Genomic DNA, 18,630 nt, shown 5'->3' with positions numbered 1-18,630 from the left:
GCATCAAGCGTTATACCCTATTAAGGCTCGTCGACGCATGGGATTATCGACGCATCGATGAAGATTGACTTTTAAGTAGTGATTTTTAGGGAAAACACTATTTGCTTGTGCTAACTTGCTTTTGCAAGTATGACAGTGTCATCCGCAAATGTTGCAGCAACTTGCTGATTTGCCGACGGTAGGTCATCAGTATACGAGATCGTACAGAAGATAAAACAGACGTCGCAAAATTCTCGCCTGCCGTGATTATCTCATGTGATTTTTCAGCATTCCCATTTCAAGCGCAAAAGGGAAACGAAAAAATGTAGTCCTCTAAGCGCAAGCGGAAAGGCTAAAATATTTGGCGGGACAAAGGAAATATGCACTTACTACGGAAAAGTTATAAGTACGGCAGGCAAAACTAACTTAATGCAGAATTTAAAACGCATATATCCCTATCGTCTCATTGCAGAAAAACTTCATGCATCAGCAAAGTTGGACGCATTTTTAATTCGAGAGGCGAAGACCCAGATGATTCTAAGCGTCAGGAAGAACATGTTATGTATATCATTGCACTAGACGTGCAACCATTCAGTATTTTGAATAATACACGACTCCGTGCATTGATACAAAGGTCTGAAAAGAGTCTTTAAAAAGCCAACTTTAGTGTGCCTTAGAATGTGTTAAGTGTGTGGCAGTATGTTAAGACAACAGACGGTTGGGCCTTATAGACAAATTAGGGCTATTTGATTATTTGAACTCAGCCGTTTTGTCAATATCGATGCTCACACTGTGATCTTCTGGAGGTTAATCATTTACCATGTTTCACAAACACTGTAAATTTGATAGTTCTAAATATCATAAAACTTGGAATTCTTGAACCCATTCTGGCTAAAGGTAAATCTATTGTTTGCTTGAAGAAACGCACCACTACTGTAATATATATTGAAAACACGCTTGGCCTGATTCAGGAGGTGTCATCTCGATAGAACAGTGTATGCCAAATGATAAAAAAACTTTTAGAAATAAAAGAAGCATTGTCACCTCTCTTCTTTAATTTTTGAAGATTTTTAATAAAAAACTTTGTTTTTTTAACCCTAAATAATATAAATTTTACTCTTATTAATTTTAATCATTAATCATAATTTTTAAACAAGATGTATTGCTTCTCGAACACTTAATTAACCTTTGTCCGAGCAGTGATTATTTGCTATCTTTCTTCTTTTTGAAAACTCTTTATCAATCTCAAAACTAAATGGTTTTTCTAGGCCTATATCTTTACTTACGCTGGTATTTGCATTGTTTTCATCTAAAATCGAGTAAATCGTAGCAGACTTTCATGATATCACTTGATACGGTTAACACAAATGTATTTCAGCCAGCGTTCGGTCGGTTCTGTAAGTCTATTGGGAGACTTTTGAATGTATCCACAACCGTTTCAGTTTTGGAATACAATTCTTTTCACTTTGAAGAGGAATTCTTCCTTTTCCAATTTTACAACTCTTAAGTCTTAAATAATATTTTCAACGAATCTCCTTGAATGTAGGTGTATTTCCGCGTTTCTGATGATTCATACAAGTTTAAATTTGTCAACACATCGACGTTTGCATCTTCGTATATGTACACCCAGTTGCATAATTATAAGCGCACAATAAGTTTACTAAAATAGTTGCTGTAAAATTATAAAAGCACATTACGGTGATTAAATTAAAAATATGATATTATTATATTAATGCAGAAATTTTAAATTGTTTTGCCATTTTATATCAAAATGTCGCGTGGTACTTACAATAACTTACAGAAATGGAAAAGGTAAGTTGCTTCCGAAAGAAAGTAATTCCGGGAAATAGGCCGTTTATTAGGAAATAAAAAAAAGACATAAAATTACGAAGCTACAAATCAATCTACAATCAGCGTGGACGAAAACAAATTTAAAACACCCGTGAAGTGCGGAAAGTTATTCGCGCGTCGCAAAACAGTACAAAGAGCTTACGTGATATCAAGGTTGAATGCTTCTCTGGCCACATTATTTTGAGTTTTATCTGTTTAGGCAGTATTAAATTCTCTCAAATGGAGCCACTTCCAAAACTTACCGCTGACCACAAAATGAGACGGAAAACTCTCGTTCGCTATAATATGGATCGTTTTGGAATTTATTAGCTTAACATAAATAAAAAAAACTAAATAAAATTAAAAAAGCAATAATAATTTACGAAATCGAAAATGAGCGTTGGCTACTCCTCATACAATCGGGGTGGTTCAAAACAGCAACAACACACAAATGAAATAGCAACAGCAACAATAGCATCAACAACAACTGGAACAGCACCTGCAACAGCAAGCCAAGCAACAACAAAAACAGCAACCATTGTTTATAACCCCTTCTCTTCCATGGAATACACAATGTCTTTCCCCAGATATCAACTCGCCAAACCCCTTGGAAGATCAAGAACAAATCACGCAGCAGAAAATTAATTTACTACAAGAACATCTTAAGTTGCTACAGAAAATCTAAGAAATCACTCCCCAATCCGCTCTAAATGAGTCTCCCCAAAATCAACAGCAGAGTTTCTCTCCAACACCTTCAACCAGTAAATCTGCTCCAAAAAAGACCACGTGATAGGCCAGGTACGCCAAAAATATTCCAAAAGCAAACTAAACTTGACCAGTATTGGCTAGGTAGCTCCGAGTCCTCTAAAAATCGTTTATCTTCCCTTGGAATTGAAAGAGAAAATGAAAAAACCCTAAGCCGCACGATAGTCGGTTCTACGTAACCGGAACGACCCGGATTTGTATCCGGCCAACGACTGTCAGAAAAAATCCCGAGGCCTCCACCAATAGGTGTTGATAAAGTCAAGCATATTACCCCTTTGATGAAGCTCTTAACTCAAAATGCTCCTGGCTCTTACGATTTGAACCTCATTAACAATGAGCCCGAACAATAAAGATATATAATATATGAGATCAAATATCTATTTAACTCGAAAATTGTGTTTGAACCCCACGCCCGAAACGCGAGTTTCCCCAATGCGGTATGCAGTAGGGTCACGCAAAAACCTACTGCTACAGAAAACCCGTTTGCATTAAGTGCGCTGGAGCCCACTCTTCCTCTAATTGCTCGCGTAAGGCGCAAACAGACGATGTTAAATGTGCGTTATGCGAAGTCAGCAAATTATAAAGGCTGCATGACATATAAAAATCTACAGAAGCTCAAATACACACCATTGACAAAAAAGGATGAGAACCCAGCACCCGTCGCTCAAAATACACCAAAGCCCATCCCTGCTACTCAAACGTCCAGACAAAGCCCTAACTTACTTTCATATTTCTAAGTTGTTAAAAATATCCCGTATTGCAACAAGTCTCATCAATGATGAACCTACTCGTTGCCCTCACGACACAAAAATCATGCCCATGAATATCCTCCTCTTATACATATTAGAAATAAAACTGCTTCTCCAATCACACGACATTGATATTTTTCTAATATCCGAAACTCATTGCACCGATAGAAGTTACTTTTATATCCTAAATTACAAGTTATTTCACAATGTACCCTGATAAAAAAGTGCATGCGTGCTCTGCTATTCTCATAACAAACACCAGTCATCAGTTTACAGCCCACCCAAGCATGCTATAAAATCTGAGGAATATGAAAAATTCTTCACAATCCTCGGCAACAGATTTTTTGGAGGGGGAGGCTATAACGCCAATCACACGCAGTGGGGATCTCGACTCTCTACCCCAAAAGGTCGCCAGCTGTTAGCAGCGATAGCAAAATTGAACCTGATCTCAGCCTACTCAGGTTCTCTAATATATTGGCCAACTGGCATAAATAAATAGCCGATTTAATTAGCTTTTGTGTAGCAAAGGTATACCAGCTAGTGAAATAACATGTTACTCATGTTATGAACTTTCCTCCGACCACTCTCCCGTACAAATAACGTTGAATAAATACTCAGCTGACTCTCTTGACACATACTTCCGGAATCTTGCATCCTCAGCAATTGATCCGAAGCACCCTCTCAGGACCAACGAAAATATAACTAATACTGTAGAGCATTTTAATAGCTTCGTTCAGCAAGCAGCTTGGAAATACACACCTTTCGTAACTAATCGACAACGCTCACAGATATCTCGTATAGTTGAAGAAAAACTGATAGAAAAACGCCGGGCGAGAAAGCATTGGCAACAAACCAGATACCCTGGAAACAAAAATACTAGCTTACACAAGAACTCGAGGAACTTCTCCCAAATGATCGGAACTCTCAACTACAAAACTATCTTAGTAACTTCGATGCATCCTCTGTCTCAGATTACTCTCTTTAGAAAGCAGCAAAAAAGTTCAAAAGGCCAGCCGTAGCACAATCACCCTTTAAAATGGAAAATAGCAAATGGGCTAAGTCGGATCTTGAAAAAGCTCAAACATTTGCTAGCCACTTATCCCGAGTTTTTACCCCCCATGTTATCGAACCCTCGCTAAGTACTGCTCAAAAAGTTAAAGACACCCTGGAGCTCATCCACCAGATGGACCCACCCATACAAATATTTTCAAAAAAACGAAATGAAAGAAGCGTAAAACCAAGAAGAACCCCGAATATGAAATCATCAATGGAGAAGTACTCAAGCAACTCCCAGCAGAAGAAATATCTTTTCTCACATAAATACATAATGCTTCAATATTAACTGGTTTTGTTCCTCCCCAATGGAAGGTCGCACAAATAAAAATTATCCTTAAACCCGGAAAATGCGTCGAAGAAATGGAATGTTATCGACCCATCAGCTTGTTGCCTATTATCTCAAAAGTTTTGAAGTCAATATTTCTCAAAAGAATGTTGCCCATAATTGAAGACCGAAAATTAAACCTAAATCACTAATTCGGCTTTTGAAAAACACATGGTATCATCGAATATAAATGCATAGACTCGTAAATAATATTCACAAAGCATTTGAACAGAAGAAGTATTGCACAGATGCATTTCTCGACATATCTCAGCCTTCGATCGTGTCTGAGTGATGGTTTACTTTGTAAAATAAAGGCTTCTCTACCCACAAATTATTATATCTTTATCAAATCCTACCTAAAAAATCGGCTCTTTTTTGTGAAACAAAGTGGTGTACCCCAAGGCTGTATCATGGGTCCCATTTTTTACTTGCTTTACACTCACGATTTGCCAATTACTGAGAAAACTATCGTCGGAACTTTTGCAGATGACACCGCCTTACTCGCAATTGACTCCCTCACTAATGTGGCTTCTCTTAAATTCCAAAAAGGACTTGGTGAAATCACTCAATGGCTCAAAAACTGGAAAATCTGTTCAAGTTACCTTTACACTCACGCGAAGTACTTGCCCACCCGTTAAACTCAATAACACAATCACACCCCAAAGTAATCTTACAAAATATCTCGGAATGCATCTTGACTGCAGGCTAACATGGCAAACCCATATTTTTATTAAACGCAAGGCATTAGGATGAGATAGCTTCGATGTCTTTATTGGCTGTTAAGTCACAGTTCCTATGTATCCCTCAAAAATAAGCTCTCTTTGTACTCAGCTATCCTAAAACCAGTATGGACATATGTCATACAACTCTGGGGCACCGCAGCTAACTCAAACATCGAAATACTCCAAAGATTCCAATCGGAAACTCTTAGAGTGATCGCAAATGTACCATACTATATCACAAATGCCCAAATTCACCGCGATCTCAAAGTTCCCCCAATAGCTGAAGAAATCAAATAGCATACCTCATCACACAATATGAGATATCAATCGCACTAATTACAAAAATGACCACCAATCCCATTTCCTTTAACAGGTTGAGGAGGAAATCAACAATATGTAGATCTCATGTGCTTAAAATCAAAAATTGAGGAATGGTTGCACAACTAGGTGTTGCATGTCTCGCAGAGTATCTTAGTTTTAAGTATAAATATTGTTAAATGTTATTAAACAGATCGCAATAAATAAATGGATAAAAAAAAGAAAGAGAAAAACAGCTTTTCAAAAATCTGTAAGTTTTTCAAATTTTACCAATTTTGAAAAGAAATGGGCAGATAAATTTAATAAGTATTGGAGAGACTTGCATTTAGAGCCGTAGTATTTTTCAAAAAGAAAATTTGACGATGGATCCTTGATGGTGTAGGGAGCTCCTATCCACTTCCCATCAACTGCATGAATTCCGAAGAGTGCTCAAGCTTAATTTCAAATAAATTGCTGCCATCTCACCATCTATATTCTGACGAAAGTATTGTTTTCCAGTAAGACAATGCGGCCTGTCATTCATCTCTTCGCACTTTGAATTGGTTGGCTGACCAGTGTATCCCTTTTCTTGAGTGGAAAACGTGTGGGGTGCATGCTGGGACCATTTTGTGGAGGAAATAAGCAGGACTCTACAAAGAAAGAGTTGAAAGATGCATTTTCATGACATTATTCATTCATGGGACTCCCTCAGCACGCAATTTTTGCAAAAGTTATTTGATTCAATGCCGAGCAGGATCTTTGCAGTTATTGGAATTGAAGTTAATAGAAATACCACAAGCACATTAGTAGAGAGAGCAAGTAAAAAATATTTTAGAATAATCTTTTGTGTGTTTATAATTATGAAACGCAGTTTATAGCAGTGTATCGTGAACAATCATAACCTGTGGCTATCCAAAGACAGTACTGACGCAAAGCGATGCATTATCCAAATTTTGAAACGGCTGCGGTACAGGTTGCTATTGTTCAATTGGATGAAATATTTTAGGGAAATTTGTTTTCAATATAGGTAACCATTTCAGGGAGTAGCACTCACAAAGGCTTTGAGATATAAGAGCGGCTCTAATGTTCATATGCATATACTGCTAAGCCCTTTTCAATTCAGTAATGTCGCTGGACTGCAACGTAAACTTAACATATACATAGGTAACTGGAGCACAATTTCAAAGTAAGCCGAAGTTCTTTTCCCATTTCTTCGGATTTCTTAAATAATTTATTTACATACATATGTATGTATGTGCATAAATGTAATCTCATTATCTTTTGACGTGGGTTCCAGTTTCTGCGAAATCTGTAATTTCCCTTTTATTGTAATTTAAACGGGCAACAAGCAAATGGCAACAGCTACGTAAGTATAAATATTCTCAGCTCACGCAGGGTTTGCCACAGCTTGATTTCAATTACATATATTTGATTAATCTATTTGTATTACATATTGACAAGCAACAATAATAATAATTCCAAAGAATGCCCTATAAAATGGAATGGCAGCTTGGTTAAACAGAAGTAATATACATAATTAAATGGAATGGCAACTTGGTTAAACAGAAATAATATACGATGCTTCCCATTTCGGCATTTTTGTTTTTTGCCTCAAAATCGATTTTTTTAATTATATAAGAACATTTTTTGTTTAAATGCTCATAACTTAGTCAAAAATGAACCGATTTTAATGATTCTGGGTTCAAAATAATCGTAATTACTTACACAAGCGACTTCAGTTTGCAAAAAAGTAGTTAAAATTTTTTTATTAAAAAAAAAACAAAAAGTGCGTAACAGGTGTTTAACTCAAAAATTCATTACTCAAAAATCACTCATTTTAGCTACTGGGCATTCAGCTCAATTGAAGTTTGAGGTGTCCTCTTGATTTGGAAAAAGTTAAAAAAAAAAAAATACACTTTTTGAAATATTGAATTTCGAAAAAATTTCAAATTTTTGTTTTTTAGCAAAATAAAAAATGTTCAACTACCTTTTTGCAATTGTTTCTAAATGAAGTCGCTCGTGTACGTAATTACGATCATTTTGAACCCAGAATCATTAAAATCGGTTCATTTTTGACTAAGTTATGAGCATTTAAACAAAAAAATTTCTTATACAGTGCACTCGCGGTAACTCGAATAGCCGCTAAGTCGAACGACGTGCTAACTCGAACACATTTTTTTCCCTATTGACTACTTTGTAACTCGAACAATATTAAAAAGCGCTATAACTCGAACAAAAAAACAAATTTATTTGTACACACATTCTTTTCAAACATGTACAATACATTTTGTATATACATACATATGTAATAGTATATGTATATAAATTATAGTATACTAGTGTACTGTCCATATCAATATTTCGGCGTTAATATCCCGTTAGTTTTCTGGGAACAACATCTTGCATTGACCAAATTGCTTTAAATTTGTCATTTGTAGTATATCAGTGCACGTGAGTAATGGATCGTAAAAGGTTGAAGTGTTTAACATTAAAAGAGAGGGCTGAAGTCCTTAACAAAATTAAACGTGGACGTAGTGTTACTTCTCTAGCGAAGGAATATGGGGTAGCCAAGTCCACCATAAGTCTTATAAAAAAGAAAGATAAGGCAATTTTAAAAGCAGTAAACAACACGTTTTTGGGTCCTGGGAAGAGGAGAACTTTAAAAGCTTCTGAGTTTCCTAAAATGGAAGCCGCTTTATACAAATGGTTTCTGTCCCAAAGAAAAAATAATTACCCAATAAGTGGACTCATCTTGAAAGAAAAAGCGAAAGCTTTTCATACCCAGTTGTGTGGGGAAAATTCTACATTTTTTGCCAGTGACGGGTGGCTTCAAAACTTTAAGAAACGTTATGGAGTACGTTTGTTAAAAATTTCTGGAGAAAAACTGTCATCACAGCCAGAGCTGGTAGACCCTTTCAAAATGGCTTTACAAGAAAAAGTAAAGGAAATGGAGATATGTGCCGACCAAATATATAACGCCGACGAGTCTGGATTGTACTGGAAACTTCTTCCTGAGAAAACTTATGTTTCGTTGTCGGAAAAACAAGCACCGGGAAGAAAGTCTGAAAAGCAGCGTTTTACATTTATGGCATGCACTAACGCTACCGGCACCCATAAGCTTAAACTTCTCGTTATTGGCAAAGCAAGAAATCCTCGTGTTTTCAAAAATTTTAACTGTCCGGTGGAGTACAAAAACTCCCAAATCAGCCTGGCTGACTTCGGCGATTTTCAAAGACTGGTTTCATAATTCGCTCGTGCCGCAGGTAAAATCCAGATTCATTAAAACAATTTTTTTAACCAAGTTAAATGACTTTAATATTTAGGTAAGCAAATATTTGAAAGATGGGGGACTACCTGAGAAGGCTCTTCTTCTAATTGATAATGCCCCATCACATCCCAACGAAATCGAATTAAAGTCCGAGGATGGTTTAATTTTAACTATGTTTATGCCGCTGAATGTGACACCATTGATCCAGCCAATGGACCAAAATGTAATTCGTATAACGAAACTATACTACAGAAATTTTCTACTGGCTTCCATTTTTAACAATAATTGCGATATAACCGAATCTATGAAAAAAATTAATTTAAGAGACTCAGTAACTTTCTTAGATGCAGCTTGGAGTCGGTTAGAAAAGGAAACTGTATCCAAATGTTGGAAAAACATTTTGAGTTTTGCCAACTTAGGCGACTCTGATGAAGATAATATTCCATTGAGCATTTTAAAAAAACAATTGTTGGAAGAAAACCAGATAGTAACAGACTCTCTTCTTAATAAGCTTAACAATTTAGCCCCACAGGTATTCTGACTGGAATATACGTTTTAAAACTTTGACTTCTTTATGAAAAACATAATTTACAGGTCGAATTTACGCTTCATGATGTTAACAAATGGAATGATGGTGCCGAATTTACCGACACAGAAGTAATAATTGAAACTAGTGATTCTGAGTCCGAGTTTAACAACACAACTGAGACATGTGAGCGGATAGCATCTGAGAAGGCAGTTAGCTCTATCAATAAGGTAATTCAGTGGGCCACAACTGAACAAGTAAGCCCCGCAAAGGTTAACACTCTTCAATTGCTGCGTGAAAAAGCCATATTCAACATTGCTGCAGGCAAGAAAAGACAAACACACATTACAACTTTCTTTTCGGCCTAACTTTTCTGTTAAAGCTGACTTTTTTGTGTAACTGACACAAAGACTGCCAAATATTTGATGAAAAATATTGAAACGAATTAATTATTTTAAACATATTCATGTTCATATCCATATGTAAATAAATAAATAAATTTAATTGAAAAAAATCGATATCGATGACAATTTTTTTAACATAGCACACTCAATTGATAAGTCGAACAAATTCGATAAATCGAACAGCGCCTGTTTTAATTAGTTCGAGTTATCGCGAGTGCACTGTATAATAAAAAAAAAATCAAAATTGAACCAAAAAACAAAATTGCCGATAAACCTTTAAAAAAAATTTTCGGGCGAACAAAAAAATACGTGTCTCATTATTTTGACCAGAGAGCAACATATTTGAGTTACATCGAAATCAAAGAACATGTCCCGAATGGCCCGGTTGAATTGAAATGGAAAGCATCATACATAATGCTATGTGTTTTAAATGGTACTCTCTATAAATTTATGCAGGGCTATCTAAACATAATTGTCAAACGGGCTACTAATCGCGGCCTTTCGGTGAATCCCTTACGTCTTATTCACGAGTTACATGTGTAAGGATGGCTTTTCAATCGTGACTGTTTTATTCATCATTGTCCGAATTTACATTTCAGCTAGGAATTCATTTTAAAAGATATTTACATGTTTAGATAAATGAGAGTAACTAATAGACTAAGATAATAATTTAGCTACATCGCGGGGATGTATAATATTATGGATGGTAACTACTTGAATAGGTCATTGGATTTATGACCTTACACATGTTTTTTTTTTATAACGAGGTGTAAAAGCAGTCGAAAGCTTTAGCCAGTGTGGGACTTTAACGCCACTAAAAACACCTCAAGTCTGACATTTCATCCTACAGGGATACCGTTTTGGTAATTACGTCTGGAGACTGTCGTTAGCAATAAACTCAATCGTCAGTTATATTCGTCTGCTGTTCGTCTTGCTACATGTAATCAATGCGATAGTTGTGATTGCTGCCGCGTTCGCCTCGCATCATTCCTTCGCCTTTAATCAATGTTGCGAAGTTCCACGACAATTCGTGTTGCAAAGGCTTGTACCGCCCTCCATTTTTCATTCGGCGCAAGAATTTGTAGAACTAGGTTATTGGGCGTTAGAAGCATAAAAATCCCCACGTTCGACCGTCTTCTCTTCGTCCAAGCATTCTGAACAATAAAGACTACCAGCCAAATCTAGGCGATCCGTGTTTTCGACAGATCCACTCGTTAGTCCGTGGGATCAACCTATGCGTCCACCGGCCTTTTGATGACTGGTCTCATTTTGATTGCCAGTCAGCTATCGAGGTAAAACGTTCTGCTTATTTGAGTTCCTCTGTCAGCTTCGTACCATGCGAGCAGTATAACCTCTTCTATAAATCTTTAAAATGGCACTTTTTGCTCCAGCCCAGATTGGAGAGGCGTACAGCATTATGGAGTCTGTCACAGTGGTAAGAACTTTTATCTTGACGCCCTGTGGTCCTCCTATGTTCTGTACATGCCAAGATATTTTATAGACTTCTGAGATTCTATATCGTGGCCACCAACTGATATTGACTGCTTTTCTTTCTGCTTGTCCTGCTGATCAGCACCATTTCTGTTTTTTGAGCAGCTAGTTCCAGGATGGCGTTATTCAACCACCTTTGTATTCTGGTTATGGCATCATTACATACGTGTTGCAATCTATCTAAATGCTTATCAATCACTACTAATACGATATCGTCGGCGTATCCCAATATGGTTGTATTAGCGGGCATTTCGATTTTAAGAATGGCATCATACATAGCGTAGGGTTGGTCCAAAACAGATCCTTGCGGTGCACCACCTGACACGCTATAGCTCTTTGGGTCCTCCTCTGTATCATATTGCAGTACTCTAATGTTATAACTGCATATTTTTTTGTCGCTCTGGTGCTACTGAATTTATTAACAGCCTTTTTGGTCAAATCAACTAACATCCCTATTGCATCCACAGTAGGTCTGGCCCTGCGAAAACCAAACTGATTGTCTGAGAGACCTCGTGGTCCCTCCAGATAGTCCGTGCTTCAATAGCAAAAGCTTTTTAAAAAATGCGAGTCTTCATTGTGATGCTTGTCGCGCAATGCACAACGGATAAAAACTAATCCGAAACTTTATTAATTTCAATATTTATACAGAATCTGCTTACAACTACATTCATAAGTGAAGCTTAAATCTTAGGTTAATTCTACGTATGTCTTAATTCTATTGAAAGCGGACCATACTGGATATGTGATGTCCACTTCCTCCATTAGCAAAGTGTCAATGACATGTTTGACACTTTCGCTAATGGTAAGCGCTTATATTTATGGTTTATGTTTTGGGAAGTGGCTTGCGCTATTAATCTATGGTTAATTGTTTACATACTGGGTTAGTGGTGTGTGGTATAGGAGGCGTTAACTCCCCCTCTTCTAAATTGAAGCGTCCCGTCTTCGAATATAAAGCAGACAATATTATTACAATTAAAGTGGTAAATGTCCACCAAACAGGATTTCGTTTTATTTCTTGCTTTAATGGTGTGAGTATATTAACATTGTTTAGTTTTAAATCAATATTTTTTGTTTCAATGTATTTATTTACAAAAAAAGATTTTAATTTTCCTTCCCTTAAATATCTTAAAATTTTTCCTGTAGGATTTTCATATTTTCTGTTGTCAATTATAACATTATCTTGAAAAGTTATCAAATAAACTCCTTCTATAGTGTGATTATTAATTTTATGCTTTCCTGATGCTATTATAGCACCATCTTTTACAATATTTCTTAATTCATTTGCTTCATTTATTTTTGTGCAGTTGGCATGTTTATTATTTAACATATTGGACAAACAAGTGTTATTTCCTTTTATCATACAAAAAGCATTATTTAATTCCTTTTTACAAAATTTGACTGAATAAAATTTATCTCCACATTTTATTATTTCATTTTCAATCAACAATTTTCCATCATTTTGCGCTACAACTATTGCTTTATACAATTTACAAACATTTTTTACTTCTGGATACTTAATGTAAACAACTATTAAATTACTTTTTTGTACAATTTTAAATTCCGAAACATCTATAAGATCTGATATTGTTACATTTACTTGCTCCTTGCTTATTATTTCTTTTATTTCTGACATATCTAAAATTAAAGGGTTTAATATTCTTACTTTTGACAAGGTAATTGTTTCCACTATATTTTCAAGCTCTGTAATTATTAATTTATTTCTTTGCCTTAAAACAGTTTTTTCATTAGAACTGCCCTGTAATTGCTTAGTTAATGGCTTTGCCACAACCGCGTAATTGTGTATAAATTTTCTATAATAGCCTGTCAGTCCCAAAAATCCCCGCAATTGACGCAATGTCTTTGGTATAGGATAATTCTGTATGGCTTCAACCTTTCTTGGGTCCGTTTTGATTATATTCTTTGCCACTATATATCCCAAAAATTCCACCTCCCTTTGGTAAAACTTAGATTTTTCTGAGGATATTTTCATATTTGCCTCCCTTAATATATTAATTACCAAACTCAAATGTTTTTTATGGTCTTCCAAATTTTTTGAAAAAATTATAACATCGTCGACATAAACGTGACAAAACTTTCCAATATATTCCCTTAATACATTATCCATAGCTCGTTGAAAAATACTTGGTGCATTTTTCAATCCGAACGGCATTCGTAGGAATTCGTACTTCCCGTTATTTACCGAAAATGCCGTTTTCTCTATATCACCTTCTTTCATTAATATCTGGTAAAATCCATACTCCAAATCTATTGTAGAAAACTAATTAGACTTTCCCAAATTCGAAAGTATAACCTCCGGATTAGGCATTGGGTACCTATCAGATGTGGTTTTTTCATTAATTTTTTTGAAATCGATGACCAATCTCAATTTAGGACTTCCGTCATCATTTACTCCTTTCTTTGGAACCACCCATACTGGAGAATTGTATGGACTTTTACTTTCCCTAATTATATCCTTTTGCAACAGGCTTTGAACCTCATTATTAACAAAATCATTCACTGACATTGGGTAAGGGTATTGTTTTGACCAAATTGGCCTTTCTTCAAAAGCTCGTATTTCCGCCTTTACGTCGGTACGAAAAGGTAAATCTAAATTAACATCACTATGTGTTATTGAAATTTCCTCAATCACCTTATTTTGCAAACCTTCGATCGACTCCCCTTTCCTATCTACTTCAAAGGATATATTTGAGGACTCCGACCTTAAATTATTCAATGAATTCCCAATTTGGGAATCTTCATTCTTATCTTGATTTTTCAATTTTTTTATTTTCGCGGTATCTACCTCAGCTAACGTTTTAGGAGTTAGGTTTTCCGAAATATTTTTTTTGCAAATTTTTATTATTTTTTTTGTTTCGAGTATAATTTTTGGCAGGCCCCTTCTGACCTTTTTCCCCTACTGGTTTCTGATTAATTTTCTTCACACCGTTTTTGGTATTTCTTTCATTATTTTTCCCTTTTGGTTTATTGATAACATCTTCGACAGACGTTTCAGGACCTTCTTGTCCCGAGGGGTTTGTATATCAAAATCATCAAGAAAATGAATTTTTTCTGTTTTGTTATTACCATAGATCAACACCCAATTTGGAATATCAATCTTGGCCTCGATTTTACTCAAGAAATTGATTCCAATTAAGAGATCACTTTCCAAATTTTCAATCTCGTAAAATCGCTCCTGAACATCAAATAAATTGATATTATGGAAAAAGTTTATGATGGTCGAACCATGAATGGTTCTTACCCTCTTCTTATTTTCTAAAACATTTTTGTTTACATAGAGCCCGGCCCGTATATATGAGCTTGTTGCTCCCGTATCAACTAAGAACTGGTACGTTTGTACCGGTTTGGGCCTATTTGTGATCTGTAATGATGGATCAACGTCCATTGGCTCTGGACGATTTTGTTTGACCTCATTTGCTTGGGTATTCCTTGGTGGATACCTTAAATTGTTCTGAAAATTCGCACCCCTACGAACGCCCTGAGGAGCGTTTCTGTTTATTGTAATATTATTATTACTATTATTATTACTCCTTGAAAAATGCATTGCGAATTGTGCTCGCATTTGATTGGCATCGAGCTCCTGCGCCTTGGCAAGAGCATTTGGTAAGTCAAGTGGTGCCAACGTGAAGAGGATCTGGTCCAACGGAGGGTTAAGACCTGTAATGAAAGTTCGAAGACCTGTTTCCTTGTTTTTGGTATTAAGCTCCTTTGTAATTGCGGAATTCGTTCCGTGCGTCATTATCGTTTTGTTAATTAATAACGTCAGTTTTTTATTGACCTCGTTGTAGAACTCTATTAGGGTACCAGGTCCTTGCCTAAGCACACTCATTTCCTGTTCTATTATGTGACACGGCCTCTTATCAGCGAAGGCAAAATCTAGCCTACTCAGAATTGCATCGAAATTAAGAACCGTACCGTGGTTCGTTAAAATATCGTTAGCGTCCTGCGTTTTGTTACGCAAGATAGTCAAGGCAGCAAAATATTTTTTGCTTCCCCTAATATACAATGACATTGAATTGTTAGCAGCCTCGCGCCAGCTAACATAATTGTTGATTTTTCCTCGAAATTCAGGAAGAGATTTTATGACATCTAAGCTTTCCTCACAATTAATCGTTGAATCTGTTGATTCTGTTGCATATTCAGCAACATTATCGGAATTACTTAAAGCCTGCAACTGACGTCTAACTTGTTCTACCTCGCTACGCAGCGAGGCGGTGCTAGCAGCTAGAGTTGGGTATTTCCCGAGAAAATCCCAATCTCGAGAATCGGGATTTCCCGAAATAACGAAAATTTCAATTCTCGAGATGCGGGATTTCCCGAAAATAATTTTTGAGATTTCTCGAGAATTCTCGAAAATTCGGGAAAAATTCCAAAAAATTAAAAAAAAAAATCTAAAACCAGTGTAAGAGCAATGAATTTCATAAAATATTATTTTTATTTATTTTTATTAAAGTATAAACTACATAAAAAAATATTTGAAAATATTACTATTTCAATTATTGCAAATAAAAAAGTGAAACAAAAATAATTACAAAAAAATTCAAAACAAAAATAATTCAAGATTATACTTATTAAAATAGGGGGAAAAAGTGATTGTAAACATTATTTCCCAAAATGGTGTTTTAAAAAACACAGACTGTCAATGGCTTCGTCTGACAATCGCGTACGCTTTTTGGACCCGCTGTAGAAAAATTCCTCTCATTTTGAGTCGATGTTGGCTTAACAGTGTTAAAAGCCCCGATCAGTCTTTCAACATTTTGTGTTTTCTCTCCAGTTTTTTCATATAGTTTTAGCTCGTTTCTAAGCGACGAAAACATCTGGTTCGCCGCATGTTGCGCAATGTCTGCTTTCGGTTTTGAGCATTGCTGAACGTATTTTTCAAGCTGTTTCGCCATATCTTCTTCATCGACGTTGTTGGTTGCCAGCTGAAAGCTTTGCATTTACGAGCTCATATACTTTTTCAGCGGGACATGATTCCTGAATGCGAACCAGGCCAAGGTTGTCAGATTGTCCATCGTCATAATATATATGGATGTTCATGTAACGTCGGTTTCGCACGCTTGTCCACTCGTCGATGCTCAAGCTGAACTTACGCTGTACAGATTTAAAATTTTCAATTTTGATCTTCAAATCGCTTTTCATTTTCGTGCAGTACTTCATAACCAAACCCAGAACAGCTTTGTGACACTTTGGAAGATGAAATCCTAAGCGGCTGATACTATTACGAATGAACTCACTTTTTGTTATCGCGTTTATTGGAACTCCATTTTTTGCAGCCAATTTTGCAACAATTTGTTCAAGCGATTCAGGCGAGGAAAAAGTATTGAAAAAGTTGTGAAGAGTTCGGGTCTTCTTGGCTGGTGGCTGTTCTTTTGGAGCCTCATGTTCCCTTCGCTTCATGTTGTGTATCCTCTCCATGTGACGGTGAAGTCCAGATGTTGACGATGACTTACATTTAATGATTTTATTGCATTTCAAACATGTTGCTTCGTCGTCAAATCGCTTGAAAAGCTGCCACACTTGGTCGTATTCGTATTCTGAACTCATGATTTTTAATGCTAAAAATTCAAAATTTGTTTTAAATTTTGTTTTTTAAAGGAAGTAACTAACCGGTACTCACAGTCAACGATACGTCGATTCAAAACTTAAAAATAAGTAATATTTGGACCACAAAATATTTTATTATACGGTGTATAATTTATACTTAATCAGGTACCACAAAATGAAATGCACCCGCTCACTAAAAAATTAATTTACAAACGTCGTCTGTGCAGTCTGCGAACAAATTGAAAGTGCTTGACTATTTTCAAAGCATTCCTAATTGCTTAACTGCTGCTACATATAAGAAACACATACAACTAAACTTCATTAGCTTGATGTTACAGTGCTTTCCCTCGACATAGCATAGCAACGCATCTAGCATTTACTCTGTAGTCACCCTAAAACAAAAAAAAACAAACAAACAAACAAATGAAACAGTTATACTGTTGTGGCTTTTCGCATAGCAATTGAAACTATGGTGTGAATTGTATGTGATTCTGCGAAACAGTATGTAGTGTGCGATTCCTTGTAACATAATGGCCGTTATAGTTTGGTGTTTCCAGGTATTAATCACATGTATGTGTATTCTTTTACTTTTGAAAGAATTGTTTTTTCTCTTAATATTTGACAACAAAAATTTAAAAAAAAAAATGGATTTCTCGAGAAATCTTGAAACATTCTCGAGATTCGGGATTTCCCGAAATGCTAAAAATTTCAATTCTCGAGATTCGGGATGGAAAAATATCGAGAATTTCCCGAGAATTCCCGTCGGGAAATTCCCGAAACCCAACTCTACTAGCAGCTATAAGTCGCGACACAACATCCATATTGGACGTGCTGTTATTATTATTCACTATAGACATATCTGCAAATCTACTTCTCAACTCTTCCGCTTTATTTTTGGTAAAATTTGAAAAATTTTTAATCACTTCTTTATTTTTTTCACAATTTTTGTGGTTTTCTTTACACTTTTCACAATAGTGTAATCTCTCGTAACCTAAGCTACTAGGTCTATTGCCCATATGCTATACTTATTCTTAATTAATTAATAGTTTACAACTTTTAATTCTTAAAAATTTAATTTCTTACTCATTATTGGAAGATCCTTTCAGGTCCAACTTGGTGATGTCGTTTGCTTGCTAAAAATGTTTGCATACAGATGGATTCTATTTGATTTTCCCTCAATTGAGTGCGTTTTTCCTCATTTGCCTTTTTTCCTTGTAGAATTATTTGATATTATATTTTAGAATTGCTCGATATTTTGTTTTATTATTTTTTTAGACTAGGATGCTTTTTGGTTTTCTCCTTTTTTAGTCTTTAAATTTTTTCTCCCTTTTCCGGTTTAGGGGTACTTATTTATTTAAATTATGCACTGCTTTTTTAATTTATTTGGTCCACCAGAACTTAAACAGCTCCTGGCAGGATCGCCAATTAACTTTAGCTTCAATAGCAAAAGCTTTTTAAAAAATGCGAGTCTTCATTGTGATGCTTGTCGCGCAATGCACAACGGATAAAAACTGATCCGAAACTTTATTAATTTCAATATTTATACAGAATCTGCTTACAACTACATTCATAAGTGAAGCTTAAATCTGAGGTTAATTCTACGTATGTCTTAATTCTATTGAAAGCGGACCATACTGGATATGTGATGTCCAC

The 18,630-nt window shown here is 35.7% G+C and overlaps 1 long non-coding RNA gene across 1 annotated transcript in view; it reads right to left on the bottom strand.

Annotated features, from left to right (window-relative positions):
- Nucleotides 1-18,630, bottom strand: part of LOC128861142 (uncharacterized) — a 56,953-nt gene that overhangs the window by 14,571 nt on the left and 23,752 nt on the right. The window contains exon 2 of the long non-coding RNA XR_008454341.1: nt 1,266-1,651. This is a non-coding gene — a long non-coding RNA (uncharacterized LOC128861142). The remainder of the gene's footprint in view (nt 1-1,265; nt 1,652-18,630) is intronic.

The sequence above is a fragment of the Anastrepha ludens genome, chromosome 4 (assembly GCF_028408465.1).
Source record: "Anastrepha ludens isolate Willacy chromosome 4, idAnaLude1.1, whole genome shotgun sequence".
NCBI lineage: Eukaryota > Metazoa > Arthropoda > Insecta > Diptera > Tephritidae > Anastrepha > Anastrepha ludens.
This window is presented reverse-complemented; position numbering and strand designations above follow the sequence as displayed.